This window comes from Pocillopora damicornis, chromosome 2 (genome assembly GCF_964200805.1).
Source record: "Pocillopora damicornis chromosome 2, jaPocDami1.2, whole genome shotgun sequence".
In the NCBI taxonomy this organism is placed as follows: Eukaryota; Metazoa; Cnidaria; class Anthozoa; order Scleractinia; family Pocilloporidae; genus Pocillopora; species Pocillopora damicornis.
In genome coordinates this window covers 6,612,233-6,630,294 of record NC_142671.1, presented here as the reverse complement: position 1 = coordinate 6,630,294, position 18,062 = coordinate 6,612,233, and the positions used below count along the sequence as shown (strand labels likewise).

At 39.4% G+C, this 18,062-nt stretch overlaps 1 long non-coding RNA gene across 4 annotated transcripts; it reads right to left on the bottom strand.

Moving 5' to 3' along the window:
* Positions 1-2,690: 2,690 nt before the first annotated feature.
* LOC149049692 (uncharacterized) lies at positions 2,691-10,181 on the bottom strand. Of its 4 annotated transcripts, XR_016184478.1 has the most exons (4): positions 9,991-10,181; positions 5,625-6,304; positions 4,794-4,890; positions 2,691-3,939 (listed from the first exon to the last, which is right to left on the bottom strand). It is a non-coding gene; the product is annotated as an uncharacterized LOC149049692 (long non-coding RNA). The 4 variants fall into 4 exon arrangements; XR_016184475.1 differs by having other exon boundaries at positions 4,533-6,304; XR_016184476.1 differs by having other exon boundaries at positions 4,794-6,304.
* Between the last annotated feature and the right edge of the window lie 7,881 nt (positions 10,182-18,062).

The following is an 18,062-nucleotide window of genomic DNA, read 5'->3' as shown; positions in this document are numbered from 1 at the left end:
GTTGGGCAACTTTAAATAACTACCCACACAAAGACTCCTAGGGCGAAACGAGATATGTATTATTTTACTATTTTTTATAATTATTTCATTATTTCTCATTTCTTTTATTTTCATTGTATTTCTTATTATTAATTTATGTTATTTCTATTTTATGCAGCAATAGGCTCACACGAAGCACACGCAAACACACCCTCAAATGCTAATTTCTCCCCACCATAGTTAGTAGAGTCTCCTCTACTAACTATGTCCCCACACTACCCCGTTTTGTACATATGATATCATTTGCACATTTATCGCGATTGACTACCTAAATTACCCCGACCTGCTCCCGTGCTGGTCTCGTAGCTCAGTCGGTAGATCTAATTCGGAGGTCGTGGCTTCAATCCCCACTTGGTCAAATTTTCTTTGCCCCGTGAGGACTCCCAAATTTCCTTTAAAATGGTAGTAACCCAGGGGGATTTATTGTATCGGCAGTATTGCCTTCTTCCAGCACCCAAACATTTATTTTAAAAAAATTACAATTTATATTACGGTGCTTCGCGGTTCACATCCTATATCTACATCATTTGAACCAATGAATACACCGAGCAGTAAAAACAAATCGAAGGTTTCCGAGAAAGGTCCAATTTCTCGTATTTTACTTTGTTTTTACAAATCAAAGGAAAGAAAGTCAATTAAGCTTTCGCTAAAATGCATGCGATCAAAAACCATTTCCCATTTGAGTTTTGAAATGTAATTTTTTTTTTGATGACAAACTGCAGTTACCAATATACATCTTGTATTACGGAGGACAGTAAGGAAATTAACCAACGTTTTTTTAAAACACTTGCACACAGCCATTGTTTTGCTCCATTTTGTCGGACAAATATCTCGAAACAGTTGTATCCCTATGAAGTGGATTTACAAAGCTACGGAACCTAATACGATCTATATTTTCAACCGTCACCACCATTTAGTACATCAGCGTTGAAGACTACATCATCGGAAAATGAAATTTCCTTACTTGCGGTCCAATGGGAACAAACAGTGTTAGAATTGTTTTGACGTTTACTAAAAACACGAGCTTGATATAGAATGAAATAGAAATCAAAACTTTATGAGTGCGGCTGGAAGTATTGCGAGTTCACTCTACCGACGTCCCGTTTGCCGTCATGTCTCAAACTGGAGGTTTTTAACCCTTTAAATAGTCGAATTGTGTGCTCTTTATCGACTGACGGTGACACTTTTTTTTAAAGAATAATGACAGCGGCGGCGGAAAAACAAGTTAAAATGCCATTCATTGTCCAATGAAATAAGCTTCCAAAGCTCAGATAATAAAACCAAATATAACCTAAACTTTGAAAAGGGTGTAGTAAGTCTCCAACGCATAAACATCGTGCGTTGTAGATCTCATAATTTGGATCTACTGTAAGTGAACACAGATCCTTAATTCTCACACCACATCTATCTCCGGAAAAGTAACAGGCAAAGTCAATAGGTTGAATATACTTGAAAAACTAGAGAGGGTAAAGGACCGTGCACTTAGGTATGACATGTACTTATAGCAAAGACCCTTCATTAAGAAAGAATGCTCAATATGATTGGTTTACAAAACACATTAAAGGGTCGTCTCACCCAAGATATGTTAATTACGATAGACAGATGTTTTCAAAAGAAGACACCCACCACTACAGCTAATTCATTTTAAGTAAAGAACACGCATCGTAATTAAAGGGGCACAAATATGCTTTGATACCTAAAGTAAGATGTACAAAACATGGTCTAAGGTCTCTTCGTTACTTCACCGCTGTAAGGACTTGGAATTCGCTGCCGGAGACGATACGCGCTATGGTCGGCGCAAGAGAAATTTAAAACTGGATTCCAGACACGCAATTTACATCTAAATTATGAGGTAATCATATTACTTATTAGAGTTTTATATCTTTTATCGTGGAATAAACCCTCCCCCCCCGGGGGCAATGAATTATCGGCCAAGTATCAGTGAAGTATCGGTGAAGTGTCGGTCAAGTATCGGTGAAGTGTCGGTCAAGTATCGGTGAAGTGTCGGTCAAGTATCGGTGAAGTACCGGTGAAGTATCGGTCATGTATCGGTCAAGTATCGGTCATGTATCGGTCAAGTATCGGTCGTGAATCGGTCAAGTATCGGTCAAGTATCGGTCAAGTATCGGTCAAGTATCGGTCAAGTATCGGTCAAGTATCGGTCAAGTATCGGTCAAGTGTCGGTCAAGTATCGGTCAAGTGTCGGTCAAGTATCGGTCAAGTATCGGTCATGTATCGGTCAAGTATCGGTCAAGTATCGGTCAAGTGTCGGTCAAGTATCGGTCAAGTGTCGGTCAAGTATCGGTCAAGTATCGGTCATGTATCGGTCAAGTATCGGTCAAGTATCGGTCACGTATCGGTCAAGTATCGGTCATGTATCGGTCAAGTATCGGTCATGTATCGGTCAAGTATCGGTCATGTATCGGTCGAGTATCGATGGTTTAAGACTATATCGGTCGACACATTTATCGGTCGACTATCGGTCGACTATCGGTCGACTGTCGACCGATAGTCGGTCGACAGTCGACCGATAGTCGGTCGACAGTCGACCGATAGTCGGTCGATTGTCGACCGATAGTCGACCGATATATCGGTCGACTGTCGCCCGATATGTCGACCGAGTCCACCTATAGTACACATGATCCGTCCACTTTTGACACTCTTTTGTCATTCACAAGATCGATCAAGGCTCAAAGAGGCCCAAAAAGCTATGGAGGTTTGAATTATGACAGGATATCCAAAAGGTCTCGCGTTGATTCGCTGCGGGAGCAAATATTAGTCATGAAGCAACAAATTCATTAATCCACTGTACGACAGTTAACGGATCTTCTATACTCTTAGCGACGGTGTGAGAGATTATTCAGCGTTAATTGATTTCCGGTTGACTTTTTGCGATAAGTGACAGATGGTTGAACAATAGGATCATATTATATATTTAAAATGAGAGAGACCAGAGCGTGAGAGAGAGAGAGCGATGAGAGAGAGAGCGGTGAGAGAGAGAGAGGGAGATTAATTTGATTTTATAAAATAAAACGTGAAGTTTCGGAACATGGCAGATTCTTTAGTCTCATTTCCGACAACCGCTTAACAATATTTTTTGTTTCTCTTTTTTTTTCCGTTTTCTGTTTTACGCGGGAAAGAGAAACTCCTTCAAGAAACAAACCGTGCAGATTTTGATGCAGGCCGATAAAATAAAACCTGTATAGTAATCTGAAAACTAAATGTGACTACCATAAAGTTACATACAGGCAGTTTGCTGACAGAATATTTCAAATGTTCTTTCCGAAAACAGAACATAACATAAGTATCAGTTCATACCTACTCTGATAGACAAATAATTTACATGTTATACACTTGTATTTGCTCTCATGAACTAAACAATCTTCTTTGACGAACACATAGTCGTTCTTTTATTGTATGAATGAAAACAGTCTTCAAAAGAAATATCTTCAGCGTGCATCGGAAAACCTGACAAAAACATTTTTTAACCATAGGTAACTTTCTCCAGGGGAAAAGCGGAAAGTTACCACCGTTAACGAGAAGTCGCGCTCTTGACTTGCTCTTCAACTGGAGCACAAATCTTCTTTAGAAAACAGTGCAAGTAGATAGCCTTATGCCCTTAGGTTTGTCTTAAAAAAGGGTTTTTCCTCTTCCCTCCCCGCTTGTCACGCAGCCACCCTGGAGGTTTTCTCGTTGTTTCCTGAGAAGGCGTAGCTGGCTCACTTTGGGTATTTCTCAGTTGGGTGCTCGATGCGAAGGACCTGTGGCACATTGTTAGCGCTGAGTTGCCTTGAGAGACCGCGCCACATGACAGCTCCAACAAGGCGATGACCAGTTTAATATGGCCATAGTATACATGAAGAGGTAAGCGATCTTTTATGGCTAATAATTTGCTTATGTCTGCAAAAAGGGAGATTTTGCATGTCTTTATGAGAAGCTGCAAAATGCCAGTCGTGCAAATCTTCTAAAAACTAGATTCATAACTAAAAAACTTTTATATGGTCAGAGCGTACAAATTCGTGCGTTTTCCAGCGAAAGGGTTAATGGAAGAAGGCATTCCGACAATAACATGGTACTATATTAAAGAAAACAACTGTGACCCCAGGCCAGGACTCTGAGCAAAGCGTACAAATCGGGATCCACCTCTGTGGTCACCTCTGTGGTAACCGAGTGGCTAAGGTGACAGGGATAGGGTCCTCGAAAAAGAAGTAACCAAAAGTTGTAAATTATAAAGCTCCATACTCCTAAATGCCAGAAAACGTCAGTAAAGGACACACTACCCCCACCCCAGCCTGCATCCTTGTGGGCCAACCCACTTCCTCCACCCCAGTCTGCATCCCCGTGGGCCAACCCTCTTCCTCCACCTCAGCCTGCACCCCTGTGGACCAAACCCAACTCCCCACCCCAGCCTGCGCCCCTGCGGGCCAAAATGCCTCCCAGCTTTTAATGCCACAAAATGACGCCGATAAACAACGGCTAAACGACGATTTTACCTGAGTTAATTGGAGGCGATCTGATCGTTTATTATCAGTTCTTGGATTTCTTCAGTGATTCCCGCTACAGGAGATGGAATGTGAAGCACCCCTGCTAGACATTTTCGTGATGAATGCAATGACAGAGATTGAAAGAGGATGTCCACATTTCATACCAGCTTGTAACAGAGGGAGGTATAAACGAAAAGCGCGAGCCGGGCTATTTTTCTATCCTGATAGCCTATTTGTCCTCGTCTTTACCAATACACAAAATATCCGCACCTCTCTTATGGTCCATCGGGCAATTTGCCTTCAAAGCTTCCGCAAGGTGGCCAAAAATTGTTCCTTCCACCAAGTTCCGTGCTTTAGCCACTTCTTTCTGTAAGAAATGTTGTACATTGACGAGGCTTTGTCATACTAGTCACATTAAAACGCTATCAATTGTAGTTTCTACATCGCAAAAACAAACCAAATGAATTCGTAACGTAGAGGATGATGAAAGTTGGGAGACTGCAAAGTACAAAACTCCGACCGGGCTCAAAAAAGCGAGACAGTCTTCGCCCTCATCGTAGTATCGAATAATAGAAATCTTGAGCTCATAATTGTACTTGCTTTCTGTTTAAAAGCGTGAAGAGTTTGTAAATCACAAGCCGTAGCTGGCGATTTTCATTTTTTTTTTCTTCTTACTGCCAACTGTACAATTCTTATAATGTTAGTTCAGAGAATTTAGTATTGGATCAACTTATTATCCCCAAATTGATATTTTCAGCTATTTTTCTTTATTCTCATCACTTAGCTGGTTGATATTGTATTGATGTTGTATGGAGAAATTCTGTCTTGGTCACTGATGGGAGTTAAAGGGTTAAGAGAGAGTCGGAAATCGGATCCACTTTTCACGTAGACTATCGATTTCAATACTTGTAATGATCATCTGTCTTTCGTGAAATATGTTGAAAGTGGACAGCACTGTTTGGCTAAGTTCACGACGAGACGTTCTCACAGATTCTACCACATAGGTCTGCGACTGAGTGGTAAACATTGAAAGGTGATCGCCATTTAAACCTCAGCAATATAATATAAGCTACAACCAAACACATCCTTGAATGCAAATACCTGAAAAGGATTTGTTGATGTTCCTCATTCCAAATTCTTTTTCTCCCAGAGTGTCTATGTCACTGGCTGAAAACCATTACTTGTCATTGCTATCGCCATGATTTACATTCGGTTCTTTTCATTTCATATTCATGATTGTATTTTTAACGTTGGAAATAATTCTGAGAGGCAAATCAGCCAGGTTAAAGAAGAGATAGAACGCATGACCTCATAAACGGTAGGTGGGGGGTAAGCTTGTTTCGGAAAGAAAATGAAACTTGTAGCCCTAGCATGTTAACAAATTAGTAATGCTAAGTAAGCTATTTGATTAAGACAAATATGGTTTTTCGTCTCATCAGGACCGCACGGGACAAAGAAAACAACCTGGGTCCCAAGAAGGACTTTGTCAAGCTCAAAATATATCATATTTCTAAAATTGACACACATAACGCTTTTGACATTGATGTTCCTAGTTGTACGAAGGACGCATGTCACTCAGGCCTGCACGTCACTCAGGCCTGCATGCCCTGTTTCACCGTACAGTCTCTGTGGTTCAGTGGTAAAGCATCGGAGCGCGGAAACCAAAGGTCTGAGGTTCGATTTCTTACGGTGACTCAGAATTCTATCTTTGTCCCAAGTTCTTGCCAAGAATAATAAAACAGTTGCATTACAGGCTACTGCAGATCATTCCAAGGGTGCCCCTGAGATTAATAAAATATATAATTCAATAAGAACGACGCATGAAAAAATATCGATAACATGCAAGCACAAAAGATTGCAACATCTGTTAGTCGCAATGCTGAAATGTCACGCCACACCACCAATGGTGGTCATCGGTCAACACTCGCGAGAAACATTGCACTCAGGCCTGCATCGCACTGTTACCCTCTGATGTCATGATGTCGTAGTGTAAGCTTTTGCAATGTTACCCCAAACTCGTTTCCAGAGTCCTCTCTCGAGAAAATACTCGAGGGAGGAAGAGAGAGGACTTTAAGAACGAGGTAAACGAAGGGAAACATTTAATGTCATGTAACCTCAATTAACCACGGAGTGCGCGTGCTATATTAAAATAAGAAAACAAGAGCTTCCCAGGAAGATAGACCAAAAAATTTGAAGAGAGTAATTATTCAGATCAAGAATTACAAAATACTTCGTTGCCTGGATAAATTTGCATATTTTTAGGCAAATGAATCCTTGATTTGCTATGCTTTTTCGGATACGAGATCTAAATCAAGTAAATATGACAGCCATAGGAAATTAGTTGGTCAAGTGACAGGGGGAATGAGGCTAGCCTGGTAAATTGTGTACAGGAATGAGCAAAACTTAAGGAAAAAGTGCCAATAAGAGGCATCGCTTTGAAATGCAGCAGTGTCTATCTGAAACCTGAAAGATGAACATGACGAGCTCTGCTCACCAAAAGAATTTATGCAAATGAGGCTGAGGCGGATCTGAGATCCGCCAGGCAATTATTAACTGTAAGAGAAGAACTGACTTCGCGCCCACAGAACGACCGAGGTGTTGCGGATGAATTTTCAGTAATTACTTTATTGGCACTTTTCGGCGTCCAAATTGCATGGCGAGAGTAACCCAAAACCTTAAAGCAGACCCTTCTTGTCACAATACGAATGTTTTCCAGATAGGGACAAGCGTTAATGTCAGCTCCACTCGCGTGATTGCATTTTTCAAGGTTAAACCCTCGCGTGGATCTAACAACTCAAGTTTACTTTAAAGCGTACAATGTAAGCCAAAGTAATTTTATAATTTAACTCCATGATAGAAATTTTGTTTACAAAGGATAGTAACGGATCGACATCGACCTAAAGCGTCAGCTTCACTCGCGGGGAGTCAACCATTTTCTCTTGCCCCTTGCGCAACATAGAATGCAAATTTGCTGACCCACTCTATTGATACACACAACTCGACAGTCGTTAAGAGTTGAAAAAGATTAAGGTTTTTTACCAAAACCATGTATTTCCGATTTTTAAACGCTAACAAAAATGTAGTAATGGTATGTCCACTCCGGAAAATAATACCGCAAACAACAGCAAGCCCTAACCGCGATGAGAACACTCATGGATCACACAGCGCAACAGAACTCATTTTGTTTGTTTGTTTGGGTTTTTTCCGATAATATTGGCCTGTAAAGAAATATATAATGGAGTTTTTTTGTACCCTCCGCCGGCACCATATAATTGGCTAAATGCTAAGGAAGTAATATACTTTAAAGAGATCATTAAAGGAGTAAAATCTTTAAAAAAAATTTTCCTGCTGGGGTTTCCTGGCGCACCACTGCGAACACAGCGAACCTCATGTATAAGGCTGCGAGAAAATAAACAAAGACAAGTAGAAAAAGTTCTTTACTCACAAATCTCTTTTACAATCTACGACCGATTTTACATCTCGTGTCTGAAGCAAGAGTTGGAAATGTAAATACAATTTAATACGTTACGTGAAGAGGTATTTTACTCGTTGGTAATTTTATTCCTAAATTCGTTATTTATTTTTAATTGAAAAATCACGGGATTTGAGGACAGACACCACCAAGGCAAACACAACATCGACGTAGAAATTACCAGTCAACGGAACGTGCACTTATGATGTGTAATTAAGTTAAGGTTGGTTGGTCATCTAAACAGGAAAACTATCTTTTTCTATTAAAACAAACATTGCTTTTTCATCACGGCTTTTCGCGGTTAACGTTCAATTAAATCTGCAAAGGAAAAAAAATCAAGACAAGTAAATTTAATTATGTCGCAATTCAAAATTAGTTTGTCATAAGATGAAAACGCACAGTCTAAAATGAAACAACTCCCAAAGAGAGACAGAACCAAATAAAAAAAGGAAAGATTTTGCCTTCAGATAACAAAAGCCCAAATAGGACTGACTACCCAAGAGAGACAGAACCAGGTGAAAAAAAAGGGAAAGGTTCTGCCTTCAGATAACAACAGCCCAAACAGGACTGACTACCCAAGAGGGACAGAACCAGGTGAAAAAAAAGGGAAAGGTTCTGCCTTCAGATAACAACAGCCCAAACAGGACTGACTACCCAAGAGAGACAGAACCAGGTGAAAAAAAGGGAAAGGTTCTGCCTTCAGATAACAACAGCCCAAATAGGACTGACTACCCAAGAGAGACAGAGCCAGGTGAAAAAAAGGGAAGGTTCTGCCTTCAGATAACAACAGCCCAAACAGGACTGACTACCCAAGAGAGACAGAACCAGGTAAAAAAAAAAAGGGAAAGGTTCTGCCTTCAGATAACAACAGCCCAAACAGGACTGACTACCCAAGAGGGACAGAACCAGGTGAAAAAAAAGGGAAAGGTTCTGCCTTCAGATAACAACAGCCCAAATAGGACTGACTACCCAAGAGAGACAGAGCCAGGTGGAAAAAAAAAGAAAAGGTTCTGCCTTCAGATAACAACAGCCCAAACAGAACTGACTACCCAAGAGAGACAGAACCAGGTGAAAGAAAGGGAAAGGTTCTGCCTTCAGATAACAACAGCCCAAACAGGACTGACTACCCAAGAGAGACAGAACCAGGTGAAAAAAAGGGAAAGGTTCTGCCTTCAGATAACAACAGCCCAAATAGGACTGACTACCCAAGAGAGACAGAACCAGATGAAAAAAAGGGAAAGGTTCTGCCTTCAGATAACAACAGCCCAAACAGAACTGACTACCCAAGAGAGACAGAACCAGGTGAAAAAAAAAGGAAAGGTTCTGCCTTCAGATAACAACAGCTCACATACGAATGACAAAACCGGGAAAAAAATTAAAAAATGAAGGTTCTTCCCTCACGGAGATAAGTCTGATTACACGAGAAATAACAAAAGAACGAGAGTATCTTCAGGATTCTACTTTCGAAACTGCGAAATAGTACAGTACGATTAGTAAGAAAACACACTAACCTGCCAAGAGCGCGTCATCTTATAGGGAAGGAATATTTGAGCTGTGATGTCAGGGTTCATTTCATAATTAGTTCATCTTGCTCATGTTAGGTTTCAACAGTTTGATAATACACCATGTGATTTTAAGCATCTGTCACCTAACTATCACAGAAATAATTCCTTCTCTTGCTTCGAAAGCACAGAAGTAAAGGTAAACCTTGCTTTGCTGATTAAATGGTTTGGGCATCATCATTTTCGACTCAAAGGTTATTAAGCAGCGAGATTTATCGCGCGTCATCATATAGCTCTAGACAGAAATTATCAGGCATACAACCTTATCTAAAAGCCAAATTGGACAGGCCAGCGAGTAGAATTTCTTCCTCGCGAAGTTTTACACAGTTAAGACCTTACCTTAAGGAAAGAACGATGGCCCCATTTCGCAGATACCGCCGAATATACTCGTACCTTCGCACAGAATTTTCGCGGGATAAGTTCACGCGCTTACCTGATGATTGGGACTACTGTCTATTTTATACTGAAAGAGCTCCTCAGTATGGACGCCAGAAAAGTATTATCAAAATATCTACCCAATCGTTTCAAGTGTTAAATGATACTCTTGTATCTCCACAACATACTGCAGTCGAAATCTCTCTTGAAAACAAGGTCCTTACCGAGCGGCTCACCGGCTTCCATGTTGACTTATGCACCTGTCAATTGAAACCCCCACCCCCCCCACCCCGGGGAAGTATGGGGCATTAGCCTTGGAGTAGAAAAAAAGTGTGATAATGCCCCATATATAGGGGCCCTGTTTTCTTTCTAAACCCCAAGTAAAGTGAAAAAATTCCCCCACCCCTGGGACAAACCATGTTAAATAATGTCCCAACCAACCTTCAGACCCTGCTCTGAGTGCTGCATGCCCCACACAGCCACTCTCCCTCTGGCACGTTCTCCTTAGTTAGTCCCGCACAGGAAAAGTGAAACCATTTGATTTTGCAATTTTTCCCGTCGCACCCAATCATGTCCTCTGTCATATTTGGCTTTCCACAGATGCATAAGATGTCATGATCATCTGATGATTCTGCATCTTTAGAATATTTACTTCATCTTTATCGATTTCAAAACTATAATAAATAACTCTTGAGCTCTCAGTTTAATTAGAAAAAAATATAAATCAACACAATACCTTAATGTCGTCCATCTTGAATCCGCCTAAAGCACATGGGTGCGACTCACTCGCCTCAGTCCTCGCTCGTCCACGAATGTCAAAACCTTACTAATCCCCCACCCCACGGGCAAAACTGATGCAACAAAAAACAACAAATCCCCCACCCCCTCGGACACAAAAAAGTGCCAAAACCCGTAGTTACCCCCATCAATGCCCCATACTTCCCCGGGGTGGGGGGGTGGGGGTTTCAATTGACAGGTGCATTAGGGTCAAAGGTCTGATCAGAGTGAAATATAAGTTGGCTAACACAATTTAATTTTGGTATTGTCGTGACAGAACAGATAATCGCTCTTTGCGTCACAAACCAATAAATCTGTAGATCACGAACAAAACATGCTGGGTACAATAACTGTTACTTGATAGTCATGTCACGCACTACAACCAGGCTATCCTCAAATGTCATGACACACTACGGCTTAGCTAAGCCGTTCTTGTCGCTGAATCATTCTACAATTATGAAAATTGCCATTCACGCCATGAATGCGTAGTTATCTCCAAAGAGAAAATTGTGCAAAAGAGTCCTAAATTTACGTAGCTCTCCCAACGCGCAAGCCGCGCGGATCCTCGCGCCTGTTTACATTTTAATTGTTAACGTCAATTAATTTCACGCTCGAAGCCAAACACCTCGCTTTCACTTGCTAATTGAGCCCTCTCGCTTTACTTTGACAAGCCTATGGATCATTTTACGCATCCCTGGTGAGAATTCTTTTCTTGAGCAAAGCTCGTCATGTCTACTTTAAGTTACATTTTCATCATATTTTATTTCTATTTAAATACCACACATTCCATACCATACTAGCATTACTATCAATACTGACACTGTAGTATTACATACAATACTATAACTTACAATCCCAATATTGTTTTTATTTACAATCTTATTAGTATACACCACTTACTATTCTGATAATTGCAATAATAATTGCTTCAAACTAACACCGCAGAAGATACTTACTTTACTGATATTATTGGTAAAAGGCACATATTTTTTTAATCACATATTTTTTGGCAATAGCTCAAAAATACTTGAAGTGTTCAATACCTACAAAATTACTTTAAACAGTGCCAAAAAGCAATATAATATCTACCTTCTTTAAAAAGTTTATATAAAAACTAAAAAGTATAACTGTAGTTATTGAGCCAACAATGAAGATTTACTGTCAAAAGTTTTGTTATTACAGTGTTTTTCTCCTTTCTACATGCTCAATACACAAATTCTAGTATCAGTAAAGTAGATCAAATAATCTTTTCAGTATGATCCAAACAACTGGAAAACTTTTAAATATTTAATTTTTTCAATTGGAGTCAAACAGTGAGTTTTGGTATAATATAATCATAAGTGCTACTCTTATTTTCTAGCTTTTGAGTATAGAGGAAATGTTTAACAAATAATATATAATAATTGAATATTTTAGTTTGGCTTAGAAGATGTTGATCTTGAGTAATTTTTATTCCAAAGAGCTATTTGCATCTGAGATGGCTCTAAGGAACATTGTTAGTGTGGTTGAAATAGTTTAATACTTGTCTGGATGACAATTCTGACGAGTGCTGGGCACTCCAAGAAAGTTTGAGTAAATGAATGTTAGAATTCTTGTTTAAGCCACCTAATAATTCAATATATAAATAAAATAATAATAATAATAAAAATAAAGATATAATTTCAGCCAAATAGATTCTTCAGAAATTTAAAATTTGCATATTAGTGATGTTTGAAGGAAACCTCCAAAGGTAGTACAAGTCACCCTCAAAATGAAATGTCTTGTATCATGAAGTTGTGTTTGAAAAATTAAGAAACAAAGAACCAAAATGTATAAAAGAAGTACCAGAAATATTAATGCTTGAATTTCCTGGTAGGCGCCATTTTGGCTCGAGGTATGACAGGGCTCCAAGCTCAATTTTTCAAAAAGTCACCATTGAGTAACCTTTTATTATAAAATGGTCACCACAAGACAAATTTTTGGTTGCCTTCCCCCCCTACTGAAAAAATATTTAATTTGAAAAAAAACTCATATCAGTGGGACAATATCTATATAACAATACATAACTATCTTTGTGAACAACAGGGAAAGACTTGGCACAGTCACTGATTTCTATTTGTCCAAGGTCTTGGAGATCGGTGTTCACAGCATGCCCTAGTAATGATGGTGGTATTGGTCTATATTTGTAATCAGCACACTTTGAAATAAAAGCTATGGGTAGATAATTCTGGCTTTAATATAATAATATCAATTGAAGTTTATCTCAACAAAATCTGTTCAACTTGATAACCGCTCATTTAAGGTTTACACATATTTGGGAGAGAAGAGAAAGACAGGAGCATTACCAGCATTTGTTAATTTGATAATTTGACCAAGTATCAGTAAATGTTTAACATTTTTCTTTTACTTTTTTTCCTAATTCTGTTGGTTGCCAATTGGTGGCTCTTGTCAAAATTTTAGTTACCAAATGTATTTGTCACTTACCATGACAACCAGTATGGTCGCAGCTTGGAGCCCTGAATGACATCACACATTTGCCATTATTATCACAGACAATACAATGCTACTTTGTGCACAGGAGTCCCAAGGAGACCATGCAGATAATAATGTTCACTGTAACACCTTACATGATTCAACATGGCAACACACAAATAATTCCAGTTTGAAAATTTCTGTTAGAATTTTTCTCACACCATGAAGTCCTTCAATCCTTTTTTTGGACAAAAATGTAACTTCAAAGATTATTTGTCTTAATATAATGAGAGTTTATTTCGCCAGTGGAGGTTTCCTTTCAGATAAAATTATCTTTCAAAAGGAGAAGGTGCTTCTTGGGCAACCAAGTACCTCCCCTGAGTTGTTCAGCGTAAGACTCATAGGCCTAGATACCAAAATCCATAAAAATGACCTTTCAATCTATCCAGAAATTCTCCAAAATTCCCATTTTAAGTGATTTTTTTTTTAATGACATAATTTCCATAAAATACGACATTCCTTTGGTGGAATTGCATGGAAGTACCTTCAAACTGATTCAAATGGTCATTTAACGATGTAAGAGGTTTGTCTCCTAACAACAATTAAGACATTTCACTCGGCAAAACCGAGGCAAAAAACATGCATATGACAACCACTGCTATTACAAAAGTACCTGGCGAAGTACCACTTGGAAGCCGCTGGAAACTTGCATTATAGCTTCCTAGCAAACTGGCTAACATCAGTTCCGATTTCACTGGCCAAATCAAAACTTGCATTAGCCTATGTTGATTGCATTCCGGAGATCGTACAAAGCAGTGGAAGAAGCTTCTGCGAACCACATTAATTTGCTTCTATGCTATCGGCTGTATTTTTCGAAACATTACTGTCCAAAATTCCATAATTGTTCTAAAAATCCCTAAAATTTCTGAAAATCTCTCGAGACTCGAAAACCGGATTTTTGTACCTAGCCCTGAGGACTCGGCATCAAAACAATGAAGTACACATGTATATCACATTGACGTTATTACTTTTTGATAAATAGGCTGACTAAAATTGCAAAACCTAAACCAGCCACAAGATAATACTTCTTCACTCTCATGCAGTAGTCTACAAAACTTTCCCATGTACCTTTCCAAAAGGCTTCCTGTTGTTCCTTTGTTAAAGGAATTCTTCTGTCGGGATCGACGTCGCTTGCATCAGATTCCAAACCACAACCGATCCTTAAGTTCTCGGAACCTTGGTATTGAACTCGACCAACACTGATACGATACAAGTTGATTCTGGAGGAAACTTTTGCACGTTTAAAGCAACTGATCCAAAGCTCAGAAAGCCAGTGATCACAGGTGGGCAGCTTTATTTTTCTGACAAGTCCCACTGGGACAAGAGGAATGTCTGATGTTTCGTTTGGGCAGAATTCCGGAATGCCTCCAAAGAATTTAACTATCACTTCTTTCCAGTAGTCTAAGTCACGTCTGAAGAACTTCTTTTTATCTCCTCCATCGGGATCTTTAACGTTATTAGCAAAAGTTAAGGCTATCACGGTATTTTTCCACAAGTCCTTTCCAAACTTCCGGGTAAGAGCGTGTATGGCATTCTCGTCGGTTGGAAGAAAGCGCTTATCGTCCATCTTCATACAGTAGATCATAACATCGAGGCCTTCATGAAGCTGCTTCTCCATGGCTTCAAGATACTTTTCTTCGTCACATGTACCATCCTGTAGGCCTGGAGAGTCCCACACAACAACTTCAATACCGTTTATTTGTGTGCGATACGAGTTCATGTTTGCAGTGCACGGGGTTTTCGCCGGACCTTCGATGGCCACTTTTTTACCGACAAGTGCATTTACGAGACGAGATTTCCCTACGCCACTCTTACCAGTGACAAGAATGGAAAGTGTACCGACGTCTTCGTCGCCTTTCCTCGAAACCCACTTTTTGAATTCATCTTCAAGGGCTCCCAAGTTAATATTAGTCAGTTTGACCGCCATTATTGAACCAAAGGCGAAAATGGGTTGGGCAGAAATATGGTCCGCTTTGTGCGTGGGAGTGAGACACCTGTGTAAAAGAGGGACCAGGACTCTAAGAGGCATCTTCACTTAAGCCCGCACCAATTTGTGACCCGAGTCAAACCAATTCTTACCAACGTTTGGTTAGGGTTGTCCACACTATGCAAATAGTATCAGTTTTATTCTCCATTATAATTAACACAAAATGCAATAGACCGCACTTTCTATCGGTTTACCGGCATAATAACCCACACATAAGGGCGGCCGTCTCCACCAAAAATACAAGGATGTCAAATAGATCCGCAAATACAAAGCTGGCCTAAGGATCAGTTGCAGGATAGCATAGCTAATAAAGGAATAGCATGGCCAAATTATAGACGGTTTAGTTTTTCTTCATGAAACAGAACACCCTAAACATAAATAGTTAAGCCAGAGGATAAACGGTCTAGTTGCGTATGTCGAGTTGGAACTTGAAATGGTGAAATAGACTAGCTCAATTGCTTAAAATTCCCAAAAATTCTTAAACATTCCTAAAAATTCCCAGAAATTCCTAGGAATTTTTTAGATTTACAGCTTTTCAGGGAAAGTCATTGGTTCGATTCTCACCACCCTATTTGCCATAAAAAGTCTGTAGCCAAAACTTTACTCAGGAGGGCTGACTGTCTACTATCTTCACTCGATTCGAAGGCTGAGGAGAGGAAATATGTTTCTAATATCCCAAAGGCAAATGGCTATACAAAAACCTTTCTCCGTAACTGTCAAAAACCAGTTACAACTAGTAACTCTCTTGATGAAAGGGAACCAGCGACTGGTTTTACTGTTATTCCTTATATTCAGGGTGTTACGGAACCCATCAAGAGAATTTTGAATAGCCACAACGTTAAAGTTGCTCAAAAACCTTTTCAGACTTTGGGGCATATTTTCGCTAAGCCTAAGGATCCTGTCACGAAAGAACAACGAACCGACGCCATTTATTCTATTCCTTGCAATGACTGTGACAACGAATACATCGGACAGGCCAAACGCCAGTTTGGTACACGTTTGAAAGAGCCTTGAAAAGCGGTTTTCTTTTGCAAAAAGGAAAATTCAGCTTCATCGGAGCACACATGCCTGACCAACCATACAATTGGGTGGGATAATTCTAAAATTATCATCACTAATCGACGTTACCACCAGCGCCTTTGTTTGGAGGCTTGGCATATTAACTCCGCAAACGCTCCTTTAAATCGTGACGATGGCGGCTTGCTTCCTGACGCCTATTTACACTTCGTCAGAAAAAAGGCAGCTAATTAGTGATCATATAAAAGGACCTCTTGTAGATCACCCCTGATGAAGGCACTAGACAGGAGTGTCGAAATGTTGGGTCTATGAATTGTAACTTCTTCGGTTACATTCTTTCAATCAGTAAACCAGAGCAGCATCAAACCATGTCTAATTATCCACTTGGTTGCCGTGTGAACTTTAATATATGTTAAGTTCAATTTGAATTATTTGTTTCAGTTGTTTCCTCGGTCCCCACTAGCCTTTGTGCAATAAACGCTACCGAAGGTGAAAAAGATATTATTATATATTTTCGTAATATTTATTAAACAGGATGCTCTCGCAGTTCTTCCGATCATTTTAACTGTTTTTAAAGCTAATGAAAAGCAAGGCTCTAAAAGAACTAGATATTCTTCGCTGTGGATACTCTAGACGACATGTCCATTCTATATTCTTCATCATCGGCAAACCCTACGTTGGTTACACGAGCTGGAAGTCTGTTCTGCTCTTTTTGCTTAATTTTCCCTAATTTCTCTCGACTAAGGAAAATAACCCTCGTTTCCCCATCGCCTTGTTGCAACTTGAATAGAATATCGCCTAGACTTTGCATTTCACGTAATCTTTACATCAAACTTCCATCGAAAACATCGTGAACGTGCCCTTGTACGTCCTTCTAAACAGAACCTTTTTTTTTTAATTACAAACACAATACTTACAATACAATATGAAACACCACTTACACTAATTACAATGCTTATTTACATTACTCTACTTACAGTCACTAATAATTACACTACTTACAGTATCCAGCTCTATTAACAACACAATCGACTAATTATACTATTACATACAAAAAGTACTATTTTCTTTTAACATTGCGCAGTGACACATACCGGCGATGGCGACGCCCAGTTAATTCTCCAGCAAAAATAAACTACAATAAACTAATAAACAAGGAAGAATATGAGATCTAAGTTTATGCATTGGTCTTCCATTCTTTTCCTTAAAAAAAGGGGCAAGCACAAAATTATATGAGAAACTCCCATCTAATTTGAAAATCGCGAAGCTTCGCTTATAAATAGAACCTGAAAACGCCATTCTGCAGCAAAAGTAAAAACTCGAATTTAGCCGAGTGAGAATTTTACAATGGCTTGCCTGACATATGAATGTTTCGTCCCTGCCAAGGGACTCACCAGAGACCTTTCAGCTAAGCCTAGCTAACTCGACAAACATCGCGTTTGAAGTCCCTCTAGCATCAAAATGACGGTGGTAGTCTAGGCTTAAATATATCACTCAAAACCCGTTTCCGCTTGTCTCATCTGATAAAGAGAGAATCATAAATGTTTTCATTAACACAGTATTGCTTTGATTTTCCAATATTGACAATGATACACAGTAAATTTCACTTTTCACCCATATTTACTACCAACTTTTTCTTTTGAACCAGAAACAAAAATGATATGTTTGAAACACGACATCATCCATCCTTGTCAAATGTAATAGCATGATCATTTCAACTGTAGTGCCTTCTTATCCAAACGTTACTTTGTTTCTCTGCCACATTATTAGCGAACACTGAACTATTTCTCCTACAATATGACAATCAACCACAAAACTCCCTAAACCAGATAGCATTA